The following is a 14,791-nucleotide window of genomic DNA, read 5'->3' as shown; positions in this document are numbered from 1 at the left end:
TCCTACCTTCTCCCCGTAACCCTTAACTCCCCTATTGATTAAAAACCTATCGACCTCAGCTTTTAAAATGTTCAAGACCTCGGCCTGAACAGCTTTCTGGAATAAAAAATTCCAAAGATTCACCACTCTTTGAGAGAAGAAATTTTTACTCAAATCCGTATTAAATGAGCACCCCCTTATTCTGCGACTGTGCCCTCTGTACTGACACTCTCCCATGAGTGAAAACATCCTCCCAACATTTACCCTGTCTGACCCTCTAAAAATCTTATATGTTTCAATAACATCACCTCTCATTCTTCTGAACTCCAAAGAGTACAGACCCAACCTGTTTAATATTTCCTCATTTGGCAGTTCCTCATAGCCAGGGTCACCCTATTAAACTTCCTCTGTACTGCCTCCAATGATATATCTTTCCTTAATAAGGAGACCAAAACTGTACACACAATTCTAAATGTGGCCTCACCATTACCATGTACGGTTGCAGCAACACCTCTTTACTTTTATATTTCTGACCCCTTTAAATAAAAGTCAGCTTTGCGTTTGCCTTCCCTATTACCTTCTTGCTTTAATAGATTGAAATGACTCAGCAGGACTTACACAGCAATCAGCTGTTCACATTTTGAACTCTGCTCCCAGAATGTCCCTCAGAGGTCTGATGCTCTCCTTTCCCCGAAGATAAATCTATGTCCCACATTTATTAACAGATTAAAGGACAGGGGGGTGATTTTGAAATGCTTCGGGTTACTCGTCTATTGATTTCAAGCCTACTCTGCACCAATCTTGATTTTAATCTATTCTTTAGAGCATTTGCCAAAGGTGCCTTGCCCAAAGCGAGCAAGATTATTTCAATATGCAGATTAAAGTCTACCAACAGGCTCACTCTGCCAGGGTAACTTCGACCTGACAGTGGAAGGCACTGTAGCTTTATTCATGGGTGAAGACTGTGAGAAGAGGATCTGGAACAGGAGAGAACATTTAGGCCAGGATTCTCCCAAAACAATTCTATGTCCCCAATTCATGTGAAAATGGGAGTAACCCGAATTCCCCCCACCCTTCCCCCAGGCAGCCCCGATCTCCCAACCCCGCCCCCCCGGCAGTCCCATGCCCCCACCCCGCAGCCCCGATTTCCAGTATGGAGCTGATGACGCTCAAAATCTTAGCTGTGGAGATACGTGGAGGCCCCGGTGCCCAGCCAGAAGCCTGTGAAAAGGCCTCCGCTGATGTTTCCTGGCCCGTTGCCGTGTTAGAGCAGCGCAGCGGGCTAGAAGAATCGCTCCCTTAAAGTTTTACTTCCCTTGTCGGCCAGGAAGATTATCAGTTTTCCTTGAGCTCACACAAGGAATGTTTAGGGTCTTGCTTACCTGAAACTTTGCCCCACTATTCCAAGCCAGCTTTCTCCTTTCTGCCGAAGAGCTCATCCTGAAACTCATTCCCTGCAACTTATTCTCTTGTTGTTAGTCTTCCTATGGTTCTGATCTGCAGCCTCCTGCTTATCAAATATCTGCTGCGGCCTATAGCCAGCACATTCAGCCCATTTTCGCCAGACAGCTGTTCACTAACATGTAGCTGTGGTCTGGCAGTTAACATTATTTTGGCCTCATGCCACCAACATTGGATATGTTTAGTGCTGATCCTCTGCCCCAACATCACCACCCTACCACCCCCACCAGCTACCACTTCCAAATCTTGCTCCCAGTTAAAATTCCTCTTGAGGGGCGGCACGGTAGCACAGTGGTTAGCACTGCTGCTTCACAGCTCCAGGGTTCCAGGTTCGATTCCCGGCTCGGGTCACTGTCTGTGTGGAGTTTGCACATTCTCCTCATGTCTGCGTGGGTTTCCTCCAGGTACTCCGGTTTCCTCCCACAGTCCAAAGATGTGCGGGTTAGGTTGATTGGCCAGGTTAAAAAAATTGCCCCTTAGAGTCCTGGGATGCGTAGGTTAGAGGGATTAGCGGGTAAAATATGTGGGGGTAGGGCCTGGGTGGGATTGTGGTCGGTGCAGACTCGATGGGCCGAATGGCCTCCTTCTGCACTGTAGGGTTTCTATGATTTCTATGAATGTCCCTCTAATTACAGATGCGTTTAGTTATTTTTCTTATCTTAAATCACAGTGTTAGTTTTCACATGTCTATTAATGACACCCAGCTGCACCCCACCACCACCTCTCTCAATTCCTCTTCTGTTGTTAAATTATCAGACTGATTACCCCAAAATCCAGTATTGGGTGACCAGAAACTTCATCCATTTAAATATTGGGAAAACTGAAGCCATTGTCTTTGGACCTCAGTCCAAACTCCACTCTCTAATTACTGAGTCTATCTGTCTCCCTGGCAACAACCTGAGAATCAACAAGACTGCTCACAACCTTGGTATCATGTTTGACCCTGAGATAAGGTTTCAACCATATATCTACATCATGACTACGTCTGCCATTTTCCATGTCTGTACTATCCCCCACTTCATCCTGACCTCAGCTCATCTGCTGGGGGCGGCACGGTGGCACAATGGTTAGCACTGCTGCTTCACAGTGCCAGGGAGCTGGTCTGTGTGGAATTTGTACATTCTCCCCGTGTCTGCGTGGGTTTTCCCCGGGTGCTCCAGTTTCCTCCCACAGTCTGGAAGACGTGCAGGTTAGGTGCATTGACCTGAACAGGCGCCGGAGTAACTTCATTGCAGTGTTAATGTAAGCCTTACTTGTGACTAATAAATAAACTTTACTTTACTGAAGCCCTGCTTCATATTTTTGTAAGAGTTTAACAACACCAGGTTAAAGTCCAACAGGTTTATTTGGTAGCAAATACCATTAGCTTTCGGAGCGCTGCTCCTTCGTCAGATGGAGTGGATATCTGCTCTCAAACAGGGCATACAGAGACACAATATCAAGTTACAGAATACTGATTAGAATGCGAATCTCTACAACCAACCAGGTCTTAAAGATACAGACAATGTGAGTGGAGGGAGCATTAAGCACAGGTTAAAGAGATGTGTATTGTCTCCAGACAGGACAGCCAGTGAGATTCTGCAAGTCCAGGAGGCAAGCTGTGGGGGTTACTGATAGTGTGACATAAACCCAAGATCCCGGTTTAGGCCATCCTCATGTGTGCGAAACTTGGCTATCAGTTTCTGCTCAGCGACTCTGCGCTGTCGTGTGTCATGAAGGCCGCCTTGGAGAACGCTTATCCGAAGATCAGAGGCTGAATGCCCGTGACTGCTGAAGTGCTCCCCCACAGGAAGAGAACAGTCTTGCCTGGTGATTGTCGAGCGGTGTTCATTCATCTGTTGTCATAGCGTCTGCATGGTTTCCGCAATGTACCGTGCCTCGGGACATCCTTTCCTGCAGCGTATCAGGTAGACAACGTTGGCCGAGTTGCAAGAGTAGGTACCATGTACCTGGTAGATGGTGTTCTCACGTGAGATGATGGCATCCATGTCGATGATCCGGCACGTCTTGCAGAGGTTGCTGTGGCAGGGTTGTGTGGTGTCGTGGTCACTGTTCTCCTGAAGGCTGGGTAGTTTGCTGTGGACAGTGGTCTGTTTGAGGTTGTGCGGTTGTTTGAAGGCAAGAAGTGAGGGTGTGGGGATGTTCATCTTCATCAATGACATGTTGAAGGTTCCGGAGGAGATGCCGTAGCTTCTCCGCTCCGGGGAAGTACTGGACGACGAAGGGTACTCTGTCCACCATGTCTCGTGTTTGTCTTCTGAGGAGGTCGGTGCGGTTTTTCGCTGTGGCGCGTCGGAACTGTCGATCAATGAGTCAAGCGCCATATTCTGTTCCAGGCAAGATTGTTCTCTTCCTGTGGGGGAGCACTTCAGCGGTCACGGGCATTCAGCCTCTGATCTTTGGATAAGCGTTCTCCAAGGTGGCCTTCACGACATACGACAGCACAGAGTCGCTGAGCAGAAACTGATAGCCAAGTTCCGCACACATGAGGACAGCCTAAACCGGGATCTTGGGTTTATGTCACATTATCAGTAACCCCCACAGCTTGCCTCCTGGACTTGCAGAATCTCACTAGCTGTCCTGTCTGGAGACAATACACATCTCTTTAACCTGTGCTTAATGCTCCCTCCACTCACATTGTCTGTACCTTTAAGACCTGGTTGGCTGTAGAGATTCGCATTCTAATCAGTATTCTGTAACTTGATTTTGTGTCTCTGTATGCCCTGTTTGAGAGCAGATATCCACTCCATCTGACGAAGGGGCAGCGCCCAGAAAGCTAATGGCATTTGCTACCAAATAAACCTGTTGGACTTTAACCTGGTGTTGTTAAAACTCTTACTGTGTTTACCCCAGTCCAACGCCGGCATCTCCACATCATATTTTTGTTACATCTAGACTTGACTATTTCAATGTATTCTCAAGTGGCCTCCCATATTCTACCCTCTGTAAACTTAAGGTCATCCAAAACTCTGCTATCAGTGACCTTATTTGAACTAAGTCCTGTTCAGTTATCACTCCTGTGCATGCTGACCTACATTGGTTCCCGGTCAAGCAACACCTTGATTTTAAAATTCTCATCCTTATTTCCAAATCATTCCATGGCTTTTCCCCCTCCTCTTCTCTGTAATTGTCCACAATATCTACATGAATCGAATTCCTACTCCTTGAACATCCTTGATATAGAGTGCTCCACCATTGGATGCTGTGCCTTCAACTGCTTAGATCTCTGGAATTTCCTCCATATTAGGGGCTATCACAATGGTTGTCTTGTTGTGTTTAAGAAACTATCATTCCTCTCAAGTAGCCAAACAAAGTAACAGAATGGTTCCAAGGTGAATTTTCCTACAGCCAGCTATAGGACCCGAATGTCCATTCAGGGCATTCAGAGTGAAAAATTCACAAATACAAAGATAATTAAAGTCTCAGCATCAATTACAAGTAATTAGCATATACCAATAAAAGAATAGGAGTTATCTCTATCCAATTATAGTAAGAAGTCTCACAACACCAGGTTAAAGTCCAACAGGTTTATTTGGTAGTACGAGCTTTCAGAGCGCTGCTCCTCAGGTCGTGCTACCTGTTGGACTTTAATCTGGTGTTGTGAGACTTCTTACTGTGCCTACCCCAGTCCAACACTGGCATGTCCACATCATATCCAATTATAGTTAAGGTTACATCATGCATACATGAGGGTATAATGTCCAATTAAAACTTGTGCATGCTATATCATCAAGAAATTATAGCTATATCTCTGACCAATGGTATCTCAACCTCCCTTTCCATTGTTCCTTGTTCTAATAGGCAGATATGGACTGTAGCTGCACATCATTCGATTAGATAGTCCTTGAGCACTATCTGGGCTTACTTTAATCATTTGCACATAACTTGTGTGATTTTTAACTCTTTCTCTCCATAAACCTCTCTTTCTTCCTCTAAGACACTTCTTAGATCATAGCTCAGTGTCTAATTTTGATCCTGTGAAGTTTTATTGCATTAAAGACACTGGGATGAATTTTCCGTTCCACCCGCCACGGGAATCGGAGCAGGTGAAAGGTGGACCATGGAAGGGTCCATTGACCTCGGGCAGGGTTTTCCGGTTTCGGGGTGAGCACAGCCGGAAAATCCTGCCCACTATATAAATGTAAGTTGTTGTTGTTATGGTCTACTGAAATGCCGTGGGGTACCAAGTTTTATTGTAGTTGAGCAAATTTTGTTGTGATAAAAAATACTTCATTAGAAACTCTATCAGTGAAAGAAATTGCAAGTGAATCAAACAAATTGATTGCTTCAGACACAGAAGATACCTGCTGAAGCAAACTCTTCAAATGTTAATCACAGCATTTTCTGTGCTATCTAAGTAGAGATGGAAGGGTTATTTAGCAGGACAAGAGTTGTTGATGTTACTGTACTGTTATACCAATACCAGTGACAACATTAGTAGCCACATAACAGAGTATATAAAACATAAAATTTTAATGATATTATTTATAGTAATCAAAAACATGCATTCAATATTTCTTAATACTGAATTTAAAATTAATTAACCATGCCTTGAGAGTTAAAATCAAGAACTGTTTTCTCAATGTGGAACAGGTGATTTAAAAAAAAATTGCTCATGGAGTGTGGGCATCACTGGCTAGACCAGCATTTATTGTCCACCCGTAATTGCCCCAGAGATTACTTTGCATTGTTATGAATATACAAAAATTTCCCATAGGATTATGAATTCAAACAGAACTGAAATATAAACCTATATAAAAGCAAAATACTGCTTCCATGACATCTTTGCCAATCTCTCCTAAGCTCCGACATATTCCTGACCTTTTATTCTGCCCCACCTCCTCCACCCACCTCTCCAACTATATAATTCATTACATCCCTATCCCTCTTCAGTTCTATAGAAGAATCATTTGGACTCAAAATGTTAACTCTTTTTCTCTCTCCACAGATGCTGTCAGACCTGCTGAGTTTATCCAGCATTTTCAGAGTTTATCACATATGAAGGCCTGTTGGGGTTGGTCATAAGGTGATATGATGTTGAAATTGAAAGAGAATTTTTTATTCTTTCACAAGCTGTGGGTGTCACTGGCTCAACCTGCATTTATTGCCCATCTCTAATTTTCCCTGAGAAGTTGGTGGTGAGCTGCCTTCATGAACTGCTCCAGTCCATTTGGTGTAGGTTCACACACAGTACTGTTAGGAAGGGAGTTTCAGGATTTTGACCCAGCGACAAGTGATGGAATGGTGATATGGTTCCAAGTCAGGATTGTGTGTGACTTGGAGGGGAACTTCCAGGTGATGGTGTTCTCAAGCATCTGTGGCCCTTGTTCTTCTAGGTGGTAGAGGTCATGGGTTTGTAAAGTGGTGTTGAGGGAGCATAGGTGAGTTGCTTCAATGCATCATATAAATGGTACACACTGCTGTCACTGGTAGTGAGGGAGTGAATGTTGAAGGTGGTAGATGGGGTGTCACTCAAGCGGGCTGCTTTGTTTTGGATGGTGTTGAGCTTCTTGATGTTAAACCACAGTGCACATGCCTATATGGGAGCCCGTTCAAGCACCATATACCCGGCTATTCAAACATGTATCACATCAGACATTTGCCAATTTGTCAATCATATTAATACCACTTTTGAAAAAGATTTTAAAAGAGCAATATTTTATTATTAATCAAAACTTGAAATACCTGCCACATAACTTGTTTTCAAACAGCTTCAGAATGTTAGTTTGCTAAAGATTTGGGCAGCACTCACCAGTCTGACATTTTTCACTCAGACACTTTAAGAGGCATATAGCCACGGGGTGATGAACACAGATTAGTGTTGTTGTGCAACAGTATTTTGCGATACTGCAGGAGGTGTTAAACAAAGGCCCCATTTACCTACTCAGTGGGTGTGAGAGATCTCATGGGTTCCTCACTGGTTTTTGAAGTGCAGTTAATGTTATATTGGACAAACATGGCAGCCAATATACACACAACAAGATCCCCCAGACATTACATGATAAATGACCTAGCCTATATTTTTGGCGAGGGATAACCATTGGCCAAGGCAACTGGAGAACTTCTGGCCTCTGCACCAGACAGCTGCCAAGCACCTTGCCAGGAGTTAAGCACGTAAGTTGACATCTTCATTTAATGCTGTCTTGAGGTCCTGGGATCAGGTTGTTCAAGTGGGCATAAAGATCTGGGCTCTAGTTGAAGATGTGAAAGAAGAGTTCTCCAGTTGCCTTGGCCAATGGTTATCCCTCGCCAAAAATATAGGCTAGGTCATTTATCATGTAATGTCTGAGGGACCTTGTTGTGTGTATATTGGCTGCCATGTTTGTCCAATATAACATTAACTGCACTTCAAAAGTAGTCGTTAGCGTGATTTGTGTCTGGAAATCCTGAGAACATGAAATACGCCATAGAAATTCAAGTCTTTATAGCTGGGGATATTGTGTGTAGAGAATTGAATGAATTGCCTTGGAGCTGCTCATGCTTTGATTTTGGAACTCTATTGGATTTTTAAATGTGGCGACATTACACAACTCATGTTCTAGCACTAACACCTCATCATTGAAGAATGTAAATCAGAACCCTATAAAATCAGTGTTCAGTATTGCTAGGCAGTGGCAAAAACACATGAACCATTCTACTTTTTTCATCCAAGTGGAAATATGCATGCTTGAGAGAAGTAACTGGAGATAAATTTTAGTTTAAAATAAAAGTGTGCTATTGTTTGTTTTGTCTAGGCTTTCATTTGCCCTCAAGCTTGAAGACATATTAATAAATCTCACATGGGCTTACTCTGACCTCCTTGTAGACTCAACTTACCATTTTGAAAGTTCCCTTAAGGTGGATAGATACATATTGAAATTCTCCGCATTTATTCCACCATGAGTCATGAGCACGGCATGAATATTTAGCTTTATCATTCGATGCAAACAAAAGATGAATAATTGCCACCGTTATCATGAAGTGGTATTAGTTGACCAATGGCACATTCGGTACTAACTTGAGAATATGGTAAGAATGCTATCATCATAAATTCCTCAACAACTGCAAATCTACAGCAGTTGTTGTTAAAGAGGGGAAACTAGTTCTAATCCCATTTTATCAATAAAGCCGGCTTCACTGGAGTATGATAAACTTTTATTTAACATGATTTATAGAGAAATCTTATAAATTAATTCACAGTGGAAACATTTCACCATTTTACATTAAATTGAGCAGAGCAATTAAATCATTATACTCTCTTGATAATCATTAAGATTCATTATCTACAATTTTGATATTTTAATATTACCACATAAATTATCAGAGGTCAGAAAATTTAAAGGGCACCATTCTGGGAATTGCACTTGCCATTGTGAAGAATATGGCTAATTTGCTGGGGAACGGTGACCATTTGCCCCACCCTTGATCCATGACCACCTCTTGACTCTCATGCAAGCAAATAATTATTAACCAGAAAATCACAATGCATGATGTTTCATGGTGGATTCTGCCAGATTCCCACCAGAGTTAAGACAGGAGCTGAAAACCTAAGGAGATTTGGAGCCCAGTGATCTTTTCTTTCACTGCAACTTTTGGTAGGAAATTTCCAATGGCTTTGTATACAAGTGTCTTTCCTCAAAAGGACAAGGCCTTGTCTACATAAGCACCTGATGTACATGGTTGGAAAGATGGTGCAAGGGGAGGGTTTCAGATTCCTGGGACTTTGGGACCAGTTCTGGGCGAGGTGGTACAAGTACAAACTGGACGAGTTACACCTGGGCAGGAACAGGACTGATGTCCTAGGGTGAGTATTTGCTGGTGTGGTTGGGAAGGGTTTAAACTAGAATGGCAAGGGGATGTGAACCTAAGTCGGGTGACAAGGGAAAGAGAAACAAGGAATGCAATAAATCAAAGAACATAGAGTGCAAAAGTGGTAAGCAGGGCAATCAAGAGTGAGAGGCAAATAAAGCCACAGTACAAAGAAAAGTTAGGATGATTAAAAATGGCAAAAAGGCAAGCTTCCAGGCTCTGTATCTTAATGCATGAAGCATTCAGAATAAGGTAGACAAATTGGCGACACAAATCGAGGTAAATAGATATGATCTCATAGCCATGATGGAGACATGGTTAAAAGGAGATCAAAACTGAAATAGGGATATTTGACATTTCAGAAATACAGAAGAGAAGGAAAAAGTGTTGGGGAACACTGTTAATAAGAGATGAAATGAGGTTAGTTCTGAGAGGCAATCTAGGCTTGGACGATGTCGAGTCCATTTGGGTAGAGGTAAAAAACAGCAGGGGAAAGACGACACTGGTAGGAGTAGCATATAGACCCCTAAATGTAGCCACACTGTAGGAAAGGGTATAACAAGGCACCAATTAAAGACTGGGATGAGGAGGAATTTCTTCCCTCAGAGAGTTGTGGGTCTTTGGAACTCGTCACAGAGAGCTGTGGGGACAAAGTCCTTGAGTATACTTAAGGCTGAGATAGATAGATTATTGATCAGTAAGGGAATCAAGGGTTATGGGAACGGGCAAAAATGTGGACCTGAGGAAGGTCGAATCAGTCAGGATTCTATTGAATGGAGGAGCAGGCTTGATGGGCAGAATGGCCTACTCTTACTCCTGTCCTTATTTCTTATGGTCTTGTGGATCCAGTGATGGGGGGCAGGGAGTCAATATGAAAGTTGCCCTGGAGTTTGATGTAGTTTTAATCTTCCCAGGAAATTCCAATGCAGTCCTTGTGTGGGCATTTCTGGGGGGTAAGCCACCCAGTACATCATCTGGGGTTTCTGCAGGGTACAACCCTCTGGGGAACAGATGTTCTGTATCATGAGTACAAAAGCAAGGAGGTTATGATGAGCCTATATAAAACACTGCTTCACTCTCAACTGGAGTATGGTGTCCAGTTCTGGGTACCACACTTTAGGAAAGATGGGAAGGCATTGGAGAGGGTGCAGTATCATTCCAGGATGAGGGATTTTAGTTACCTGGACAGATTTGAGAAGGTGGGATTGTTCCCTTGGAGAAGAGAAGGTGCTGATGTGATTTGATAGAGATGTTCAAAATCATGACCTATCTAGAGAGAGTTGACAGGGAGAAACTGTAGCTATTGGCCTAGGGGGTCAAGAGGCAGAGGACTGGCTGAGTGGCCTCCTAGCCATTTGATGATTCCAACCAAGATTTCAAATTGTGATCATCTGGGCTCCGTAATTTCCCAAAAGAAATTCATGAGATGAAACTCGCGGAAACTCACTTGTGGTGCCAAAGGCAAGGCTATAGGCCAAGTGCTGGAAAACGGGTTAGAATAGTTAGGTCTTTGTTTTGGACCAGCCAGATGCGATGGGCCGAAGGGCCCTTTCGGTGCTGTATTAGGTGGGCGATGGTCAGTATCTGGTCATTGTGCCTTTGCTAATTACTTTCCCGTGTCAGTATCTCTGTCAGTAATGTTTAAGTTGCTCCATTGCAAAGATCGTGAATAAATGAGTTTTACTGCATGAAATACCAAGAAATAGCGCCAACAAAAATGCACACAAACAGCTCACATGCGATAGCCAAGCGGTTTCAAATACTTCTCTGGATAAATCGTGAGAATTCGTTTCTGGAATCTAAACTATTTCCATGAGTTAGTGGAGAGAATATAGAAAAAAACTGAGGCGGAAGGACGGAATTATAGATCACAAGCTCTAATTGTAAAACAGAGGGCCGATGAGAAAACAAGCCGAATGGAACTAGTGGAAAATAACTCAGCTGGTTATGACCCAACTGAACCTCCGACAGAAACTGCCGGTTAAACTAAGTGATGTTGTCAGCATTGAACAACGGCTCCCGGATATGTTGAGAAATATATTTCCCTTACTGTCTGATTACAGCATCTCCCGCCACTCAACGCACTGGTACATTTCAGTAACCAACTGTTTGATGTCAACATTGAACCGAGAGTCGCTGCATGAAACTTTAGCGCTAGATACCGAGTGGCCTGAGTTTGACTGTGTTGGGGCAGGGGAGAGGGGCCGGGGGGGGGGGGGGGGTGCTCCCCTTCCCCTTCCCTTTCCCCTCCTTGGGGAAGAGACAAATATAACCGAGACTAAATGGGCTGCTGGTCGGCAGAGAGCTACAAGGAGCTGGGGTAATGTCGGGCACTAGCGCTCCGCCAGAGCCTTTCGAATAGCTGAGAACCATATTTGCAGCAGGAACATGTGAAACAGCAGAGTGGGTTCAAGCAACCACTTCAAAGAACGGAGATCCCCCGCCCCGCAAAGCAGGAAGCACAGGCTGAGTAAGAGAGCAAAGCGAGTGAGGAAGAAACAAAGTAAATATGTAAACATGCAAATAGAAAAAAAAACACATTTCAAACTTTTGAAATCAACATATCTCAGAGATTTAGCCGGAGCTGTCTGACAAACTAACAGAGGCGCAATGAATGAAAAATGTGGACAGAAGAAAATGATAATAAAGACAATCTGAAACTAAAGTGAAATTAAGTGTGTAAATAGGAATAAGAAGTATTATATCTAACTCATGGCTTTGCAATGAGTCAGAGGATTCGCTGTTTTACAACAGGTCAAGTGAGAACATCGAGACCACTGATTTACACGGAGCAATTCCATGTTCATTAAATGGTCTGAGCGATTTTATAACCAATGTTTTTGGATTGAATTTCACATCTCGATCAGTCTGTAAAACTAGATATATGATTCCCTGTTACATATTGTCTATACACTCAATTCCCGAAACATCTTAACTTTAACTGTTTAACAAGCTGGCAACGCTTCTGCAGGATCTACTTGGATGGAGATGGATATCAGGAATCCTATTGGCCATTCATTCAAACCTGTGTTGTTCCCGGAGTTGAAACTTCGACTCGTTGCTGGTGCCCAGATATTTACTGAATTCAAATTTCACCACCTGCCTTGGGATTTGAACCTGGGTCCCCGGATCTTGCTCTGAGTCTCTGGATTACTAGTCCTTTACTGACCCGCAGGAGTCACCTTATTGATATATCCACTGACTGTTCAATAGCTTTCACTGCGGTGTGAGATGAGGGTAATGCAATTAGGTTTAGAAAATCGAGTCTTTAAAAGCCGAGAGTGACTATAAATTGCAGCAGGAAGTTTGGCGAGTACGGGATGTGATTGCATCATTTTTAAAGTATAAGGGGCAGGTACCCGACGAATGGAGCTGAGCACTTTAGAGGGAGAAAGTAAAGTATGTAGTTTTAAAGAGTTTGACCTGGACGCCATGCAGCAAAGGAGGTAGATACTGTTGGCTGGCCATGGGAGGACACCACAGAAACATGCACTTGTAGCCCCGAGAAGTAGGTGTCAGAGTTACTGGTGGCCCCAGAACTGCTGGAAACGATTCAAAGACATAGCAAGGGGAAGTCAGAGAACTCCCCAGCCGCGGCCTCTTTTCTACTTTGGAAACCAATACCCAGCTCGCCCCCTCTAATAATTGTACAAATCTAGGCATTAATTTCATCACTTCTTTTATAGGCTCATCTTGACCATTCTCCGCCGTTCATAGCTAAATGTAAAACCGACCGTGCATCCCTCATAAATCATTGAGGCACAGCCTGCTTCTTGTCTTTTTTTTGATCAAGTGGCCAGTTAGTGTTTGGAAGGGTTCTGGGAGATCTCTAGGCAATTCTGCAAGGAACTTTCTATGAGTATGATAAGTGATTAGGGCCAGGATTCTTTGCCTGGGCTCCAATACACGCCCTGACAGAGTCAAGCCAATGAAGATGCTGACCCTGGCACTGCCTGTACAGGTCCCCGGAATTTGTTGAAACCATACACTGCTAGAACCTCCAGATCTCCATTGATCGAAGTGGGGATTAAATCAATTGGGTTGTCCTGGGATATAGATTGCATAAAAGGAAATGGATATATATTTGGGAGGAAAATGTTTAAAGAGGCACAGGGAAGGGACAGAGGGATAGCACGAACGGAGTGGTTCTAGTAACACAAAGGAGAGTCTAATGGCCGACTCCTGTAGTGTGAAATTCTATGATTCTAGGAATAGCGAGCACAAACCTGGTCAGAATAAACCAACATATAATTACCACATGACCCGGTTCAAGGCTTTGGTATGGTCGAAAGAAATAATGAGCAACCTTCATGGATGGCACTGAAGACAATTAGGAAAACAGCGGTCTGGATATGAAGAGAAAGATTGATATGGGGTGCTTCAGCCGGAGAGAGGGCCCTTCACACGATGAAAAAAGGCGGCTCCTACCCTGTTATCATTGCTTAGCCAGTGAAGCAGAGAAAACACTCACTGATGTTAATGAGCGCCATTATACAGGCTTTCCATGATGGTGTTGTTTTTCTCCCCCACCGAGAACCTCTTAGATTGAAATCAACCAGTGATTGGTGTATGATGGCTGTTACATTTCGTTACAAACTTTGTTTGGTCCCAGGCAAACAGAGGTCTCAATATGGAGCACTTTCAATCACAACACTGACTGCAGTTATATAAAATATAAAAGCAAAACCAGTAACGCAGCAGATTGAACCCCAACGTTAATAATTTCTCTTCTTTCCATAGTAACTTGTCAAACAATTTCAAATGTGTCCAACAAACTACACCACAGTGTTGGAAATATTACATTGTGATTCAAAAATTCTGAAATTCCTCTGCCGCCTATTTTTTAAAAATGGAGATTGTTGTTCAAATGTGAATTCGCCTTTCCCGGTGAGAAAAGCTATTGCCGTGAGGTAAATCTCAGAACATGTTTGAAACTCAGGAACTGAACGTCCATTAAATGTCCGTAATAATTGTAGATCAACCAAAATCAAATAAACTATTCCCATTGTTGCCACTTCTAACCTTAGGATTGGTGTCATTGCTTGTAAACAGATTTTTAAAATATAAAAGAAATCCATTCGACGAATAAACAATAAATGAATGGTGTAAATAAGCTGTGTCCAGAGGTGCTTAATAATGTAAGACCAACACTTCCTGACAATCGAGGTTACTATATTTCCCCGGATTTTTTTAAACTATTGAATACTGATTGGGATAATTTAGTCCAGTATTGCAATGCAGAGCATTACTTCAAAAGATATCACACACTCAAGTGTTGATAATCCAAAATAAATAGCAAATAAGAATGTTCTGTCCAAGTAGGAAGTTGATTTAGCAGTGGAGAAATCTGATACTAGGCTTAACTGTACTCCACAAGTAATGGTAATATATTGCAATAATGACAATTATTCTTCGGAAAGAAAATGTGTTGATTCTAATAACCTTATTGGGTGCGATTTTCAGAGAGCTCCGTTTGTGTATGTAATCCAGATGGTGAACTATTAATAACAAACTTCCCTGGAATGGTTAATTGTTACAAAACAAATGATGCGGATAGCTAGAC

This window comes from Mustelus asterias, chromosome 10, assembly GCF_964213995.1.
Source record: "Mustelus asterias chromosome 10, sMusAst1.hap1.1, whole genome shotgun sequence".
Taxonomy (NCBI): domain Eukaryota; kingdom Metazoa; phylum Chordata; class Chondrichthyes; order Carcharhiniformes; family Triakidae; genus Mustelus; species Mustelus asterias.
This window is presented reverse-complemented; position numbering follows the sequence as displayed.